Below are 7,313 nucleotides of genomic sequence, written 5' to 3'. Positions count from 1 at the left end.
ATCCAGTTAGTAAATAACTGGAAGTTTGAACACATGAATAATATACTCAAGATTATTTTGGCTGGCTTTATATATTAAATTGTTTTAAATTCATATATTATGAAAGTAAAGAAAGTAAATAATTTACTCTGATTCAATTATATTGGTCTAAAAATTAGTTAAATTTTATTAATTTCATTAAAATCTTAATCTCATTTAAAGACGAAATGTCGGGACGTTGAAATTATTTTTTCTGATTTAAATCTGTAACGAAAACAAGAAAAAGAATTTACTTGTGGAGTTCAGCAAAAAAATTAAAGAATTTCTGCTGCTAATGTTGTATGTTCTGAGTGATATTAGTCATCCAAAAATAATTCATAGTATTAAAATCATAAATATGTATATATAATCATGCATCACGACTGTTTTGTGAGATAAAAATTTTGGTAAAGTTATTGAACTTATCTGAAAGTGCTCTCTCAAGTATATTTTTAGCTATTCGACTGTTAATTGACACTTTCTTTCTTCATCAAATTGACTATTATTTGTTAAATGAATGAAGGATTTTATTTGGAGATAGAAATCATCGTAATGAATGCTTGCCAGCTTTGGCGTATAACTTTTTACGAACCACTCATACTCGTAAGTGTGGTCAGTTATGATATTGGAAATTATTTGCCATAATACTTTCTACTGCACCAAATTAATAAGTTCGTTTTTGTTTTTTCTTGGTGATAGTTAGTTTTCATTAGCAAAATGCTTAGTTACTAAATTGCGTATCTTCTGTAGCATAAACTCATTATTATGTTACCCTCACTTGGAACAACTTGGCTAATGCGTTCAAAGCGTATAATTTCACTTACACTTAATATTCTATTTAAAGCAAATACAAATCTCTAAAGTATTTGAAACATTCATTTATTCAACTTTTGCTATTTAATTAAGTCTCTTAAATTAAAAAAATTAACCCAAATTAAACTAATTATTTCTCACAAGAGTGCAAGCATTTTTCTTAGACTCAATTAATTAAATTGTCAGCAAAATTGTTCCAGATGAAACGATTTCATTAAGATGGAGAAACGAAAAATATTGTTTGTATAAATTTTGAACTGTATTCTAGATATATGCGTACTTAAAAAAAAAAATCAGCAATAATTTATTACATGAAATGAGAAGTAGAAAAACATCAAAAATAGAGCTAAGGCAAAAAGTAGAAACACATTTTAACAACAGCAAAAGGATAAAAAAACATGAGTTCCTCCTTAACTTATAACTTCAATTTTTGGGGCATAAAAGTAACAATAATTTTTTATGGTGAAAGTAAATTTCACTTTTGCTTTTATAAGAAGATTTCTAGGAAAATAAGTGGGTTTTATTCAAGGTTGAAATTGAAAAAGTATTTTTGTGTGAAAAAATTGCAGACGATATTGTATGTCATGACAACAACTATATTATTTTTTACTTCATTTAGGTAATCTTAATAAAAAAGTAGAAAATTCGTAAAAAAGAATTTAAGAAAAAGTTTTTTTATTATTATTACTAATATTATTAGCATAAGTTGCTTCATTAAGGACTACTCAGAATACAGGTTATGCAATTCAGAGTGTGGCACACATTTTTATATATTCTTCTCATTGACTTAAAATCTAAATTTGTATATTTTATAGCAAGTCTAAAATAATGCAATATACTAGATAAAATCTTAAGTCTAATCTGCAAATAACATATAAACGCAATTTGCAGCATTCGCAACAACGAAAAAACTAGTTGGCCGCTCCTCATCAATTGCGGTGGTGTACGGTAAGGTTGTGCTCTTTCGCCACTGTTAATCGCAATAGCACAGGACGATGTGTTATCAAAGATTATGTTGACAATATATGCAGTGTGTCGTATGCAGTGATTGAAGTAAAATGAAACGAGAGACGGAACTATGTCATATGCCATGGGCATTACATATAATGAGCCTATAAGCATTACATTACACATAGTCGAAATAGACGACACATATCTATGGACAATGTTAGCAGCTTTAGTCGCCTCAATGGCGTTATCCCATATGACGAAAGGAAAAGCTAGTTAGCTCATATTAGCAAAGAACGTAGTGTTTTCCACAAAATAAAATACTTAGCTATTGCTTGCTATCTTATGCATAGTGTGTAGTGTATAACTTTAAAGTTTTATATTTTTAATCTCAGCAACACAACAATTATTTCTTTTTTACATACAAATTTGATTTATATTCAATAAGGTAAGGTAATAAAGAAATAAATTATTTTATTTTTTTTTTTCAATTAAGTGTAACCAGGTAGTAGTGTGATAAGAGGAGGAAGGGTGTAAGCAAATTTAAAATATGAAAAAATGAAGGTGATTAAATTATCTATTATTAACTTCTTATTAAATATGAACGATATTCTTCAAATAAATAGTAATATTACACGTCTATAAATTACAAAATTTACGTTAGCCATATTGCAATATTATTATATTAGTAATGTTTATTTAAAAAAACATCAGAGCCGCGAAGCGCTTCTGAACCATAAACCGAAATAAAACGATGGTTTTGTTCATAACAAATCGCAACTGCACCGAAAAAAATATATCAGTTTATTAAGGTTTAGCATTATAAGATAGAAGACTCGTTAATCATATCAAGTTTTCATTATTAAGCAGAAAATTAAAAAAGCCCAATTTTTTTTTGTCAGAGCGAAAGATATATTGTGTTTTTTAATTCCCGATCCCGAAAAATACTAACTAAAATACTTATATTTTTATTTATTTAGTTTATTATCTTATTTAAAAATGTGTATGAATTCTTTTAAGATACTCTTAATTATAAGAAAATAAAAAATAATAAAAAGAAATATATAATAAGTAAGACTTACCGATTTGGTTAAAAACAGTGCCTCATTATATAAAACACATTTAATAAATTACGTTATATACGTACATACATTTTTTGCATATGTTTATATTGAACACATTTACTGATTACATATTTATTACGAAAAATCATATTAATTATAAAATACACTTCACTCAATACAATAAAGAAAAAGAAATTAACTTCTGTTTCCGACACTGAATTTAATATTCAAAAATATTTTAAATTAATTTATAGTTCGAATTAAAAAGCCCGTAAAAACCGAATATTACACACTTACAACTTATAAAAAAAGTGACGCACCCGTTATGTTTCATATAAAATCTTATCGTTGTTTTTCTAAATAACGCGGTTTGTAAAAGAAAACTGTAATTTTTTAAACAATAAAAAAATTGATTGGTTTAATAAAAAAATCCCTATCGGTTACCGTTTGAGAAGTTAAAATTATTTTAAAACTTCTCTCTCACGTACAAACACTTCGATCTTTTGTCAGAGATATACTGAGATAGACTGAAATTCTAAAATTTGCTTAAAAAAAGAAAATGAGCATTTTGCAAAAGCTGCAGTTATTAGCGGCGAAATACGATCTCGGGTGAGAAAAGGTAAGTAATACGTTCTTATTGAAAGAAAGATCGTAAATAATTTTGACAATTCGTACATCATAAGAAGCGTGACCAGTGTTTTGTTATTAAATTTATAATCATTTGTATAACTTATTAATTTGTTTTATGTTAATAACAACAATTTAGATCATAGTAGAAAGTTATGAATAAGTCAAAAAATTTATTCCTTAGTTTAAAGATGTGAAGCAATGTAAAACTAACTTTTAACAATATATAAGCAATTATTCTATAATTCCATAATTCTATTATCTATTATTTATTTTTTGTTGCATTTTTGTTTATGAGCAAATATAGAAATCAGTTTTGAATGAAGTATGATTGTTGTTACTATTAATTTTTTTTTTTTGTTTTAATGATAATAGCCAAAATATTTTAAACGCATTGGTGAAAATGATACATTTTTGCTATATAATATGAAATACACTACATGCATTATGAGGTACTAAGGTTAGTTAAATTTAAAATATATATTCTATTACATATGTATGAATACGTATTAAATACTTTGTTGCAAGTGAAATATAAAACTCTATTGCAAACATATAAATCAAAGTGATGCAACATAATTATATATAAAACTGTAATTTATACTTCCATATTATGGTATTATAATTATTATGCTTATTTATTATTGTTTTATTTCGTCTTATTTTAGTTATTTATATCTGCAAATCTATTTAATACATTTTATATTAGAAGCCAAGTTTATGTTTATTTACAAATGTGTAAAAAATTTTATATAATAAGTTCGATACTTCTTAACAAAAAAGTATTTCAGATTACCTATATTTAGCACTTTATAATTAAATAGACACTAAACATATAGTATAATTGATATTTTTATGCAGCTTAATTCATATAATATGCTAGCGACAATTTTTCATTTTAATTTTCATAAAAATAAAAAATAGCAAGAATTACAATATAGTTTCAAACTGTATTTTCATATAAGTAGAAATACAAGAACAAAATAAATTTTTTGCTTTTGCTTCGCTTAAAGCAATAAATATTTGTTTTTAAAGCAATAAATATAATAAATACTTTCCTTCATCAATGAATTTTTATTATAAAAGCAAAATAACAAATCATATACAAGATTACAAACTTAATAAAAAAATATTGTTTATGGTTGTTATATATGATATTTGAATTGTCAAAATATATGATCTTACGATCTTTCATATAATATAAAGAAATAAGAACGTATTTCTGCTCTTAATATTAATATCGTATTTTGCCACTAGTAATTGCAGGGAATTCTAAGTCTCAATAAATCTGTCTCTGAAGCTGTTTTAATGCAAACCACTTTCTCATTTCCAGAGCAGCAGTTATTTAAACCAACTTCATATAATAATTGTTGTTTTTCTTGCAACGACACTTTATTTCCATGCAATACCCATGTGGAAATTTGGTATATTATGCTGCTTAACATTCAGCATAGAAACTTCAGATTTTATATCTCTTAGACACGAAATGTTTTTCTATATTTAATTAATGCACAATATATATATGTATTGTGCATTATTTTCATATAAAACAAATTTTTAACCAAAGAAAAATGAAAACCTTTGTAAGGTGTTAAAAAAAATTTTTTTGTGAATATTTTCAAAGTACAATATACGCATAATCCAGTGGTACGAATAAGGTAATTTTTGAAATGTTTTCTACATTGTTGTTGTTCAAAGTAAGTATCACTTAAACCCCTTTTCTCACTTATGCGGTGTGCTTTAAGTTTTTTTTTGTAATTATATATAAAAATACAAAAATTGCACCACATTGTATTTCTTAATCTACAAAGTATGCTTTGTTAAGTTTTGTATGTCACATTTATTTTATAAAATTTTATAACTAAAATCTGACATTTTTTTTTATATTTCATTATATGGTAAGTGTTCAACAGTTTTGTATTGCGTTCAAAAATAGTGCAGCTAAAATTGAAACTTGAAACAGGTAGCATTTCAAAAAACATATTTGTTCATTAATATTATTCAAAATGACTATTTATTTGTTAAATTTTAAACGCAATTCATAATATATATGCATACATATATTGAAATAAAATTTGCTTATAAAATTTTCACATATTTAAGCAAAGAACATTCTGGTAACAAGCAATCGAAAAGCATTTCTAATTTTTATTTTCAAGTTTTCTTATTTTTGTTTAAGCTGCATAATATATGGTGAATTGAGAGAGCGTGCATAAGTCAAGTTTTAAATACGCTTAATCCCCTGCAACGGTAAGTGATAGTGGTTTTTAACAAACTACACAATATTTCACTCAGTTTCTACCAATCCGTCTTAAAAAATAATAGTATGCTTTTGTTTTCTTAATTTTTAAATTAAAATTTGATGTGCTTAGAATAAAATAAGTCAAAAATATTTTTTGTTTCAGTTTTTGAATATATCGGATGTTGGATTTAGCTTTGTCAATATTATGATTTTTTAAAAGTTGGTAAATTACTGTGTGTTTAGTGTTTCAAATGATTTATAAATATATATGTACATTCATCTATAGTAACTTTTCTTCATTTGCGGGTGCTTGTTACATACATACATACATATATAGAATTGTGCGTACTTAAGGAATTGTTTTTGTACGAATGTGCATCGGCAAGTAAGTAATATTTATAGCTAATTTTTATGTTATCTTAAAAGAATATTTAAAAGTAATGCAAAAAAAGCTAATTATAAATAAACAACTGTTTTTTTCAAAATAAAATTTTATTAATAAGATAAACTTAAAGAGAAGTTTTTTGTTGTTGTTGTTTATCATCAGTATCAATGAAACCCCTATTTTCGCTTATGTAGTGCTTTTTAAAATTTTTTACTGTTAATTAAAGAAAAACAAAAACAACAAAAAAATATAACAAAACAAAAACAAAGTGACTTTCTTAATCTACAAAGTGTGTCAAATTATAAATATTAAATTCTAAAAACTAAGTTTCAGTATAGGGAAAGAATTTTTTATTTTTTTAATATATTTATAATAAAGTTATATTAGTGAGGTCACTTCAAAGAAAAGTGCTTTTTTGTTGTTCGAAGTATGTATCACTTAAACTCTTGCGTTTGCTTACGTAGAAGGTTTTACATTTTTTGATTAACTAAATAAAAACAACGAAAATTATATGTCATGTAGTCAAAAAATATATTTTTTATTTTTGTAACTTTTTCTTTTAATTTTAATAACTAACAATTTTTTGTTTAATTTTTAAGTGTTGAAAAGTGTTTTTATTGTGTTTGCAAGAAGTCCATCTATTGAAACCTAAAACAGGTATGACTTCAAAAAATATTTCGATTTATTAATATTATTATTATATTAACTCAAAATGAAATTAAAAATACCACAAAACTTATTAGTGTGTATTAGAAAGATGCAGTTCGAAGTAAAAAGCATCGGTAAAGTAGTTCGTTCACTAATATCCTTTTAAAAGTGGTCAATTCATTGCTTGGTTTAAAGTGACAATATGTAAACATACATGCATTATCGCTACCAAAAAAATAAAATTATTATCATGTTTTGTTTAATAAAACTTTAACCGAAACTATGCCATTAATGAATCGTTTTTAAAATGATAATTGTTTATTTTGTAGTAAATTACATAAAGTGTAAGTTTCGTTTAAAAACGTTGCTTGGGATCTCAATGATAAGTAACATATTGACTTTATGAAATCCTTGAGCACCATAGGTTTTTATAGATTTCGTTCGAGTTCAAAGATCAGTCAAAGTATTCTAATTAGAATTAAAATTAAATATTTCTTATTTACACTTTCAAAAATTATCTGTGCTTGGTTTACTTCCTACTACGTCCAAAAATGGCTCTCGTTACGAT

At 25.0% G+C, this 7,313-nt stretch overlaps 1 long non-coding RNA gene across 2 annotated transcripts; it reads left to right on the top strand.

The window, feature by feature from the left end:
* The first annotated feature begins 2,251 nt into the window (after positions 1 to 2,251).
* LOC119686058 lies at positions 2,252 to 6,748 on the top strand. Of its 2 annotated transcripts, XR_005252868.1 has the most exons (5): positions 2,252 to 2,343; positions 5,650 to 5,720; positions 5,876 to 5,935; positions 5,999 to 6,097; positions 6,697 to 6,748. It is a non-coding gene; the product is annotated as an uncharacterized LOC119686058 (long non-coding RNA). The 2 variants fall into 2 exon arrangements; XR_005252869.1 differs by lacking the exon at positions 5,876 to 5,935.
* The last annotated feature ends 565 nt before the right edge of the window (positions 6,749 to 7,313 follow it).

The sequence above is a fragment of the Teleopsis dalmanni genome, chromosome 2 (assembly GCF_002237135.1).
Source record: "Teleopsis dalmanni isolate 2A chromosome 2, ASM223713v2, whole genome shotgun sequence".
Lineage (NCBI taxonomy): Eukaryota > Metazoa > Arthropoda > Insecta > Diptera > Diopsidae > Teleopsis > Teleopsis dalmanni.
This window is presented reverse-complemented; position numbering and strand designations above follow the sequence as displayed.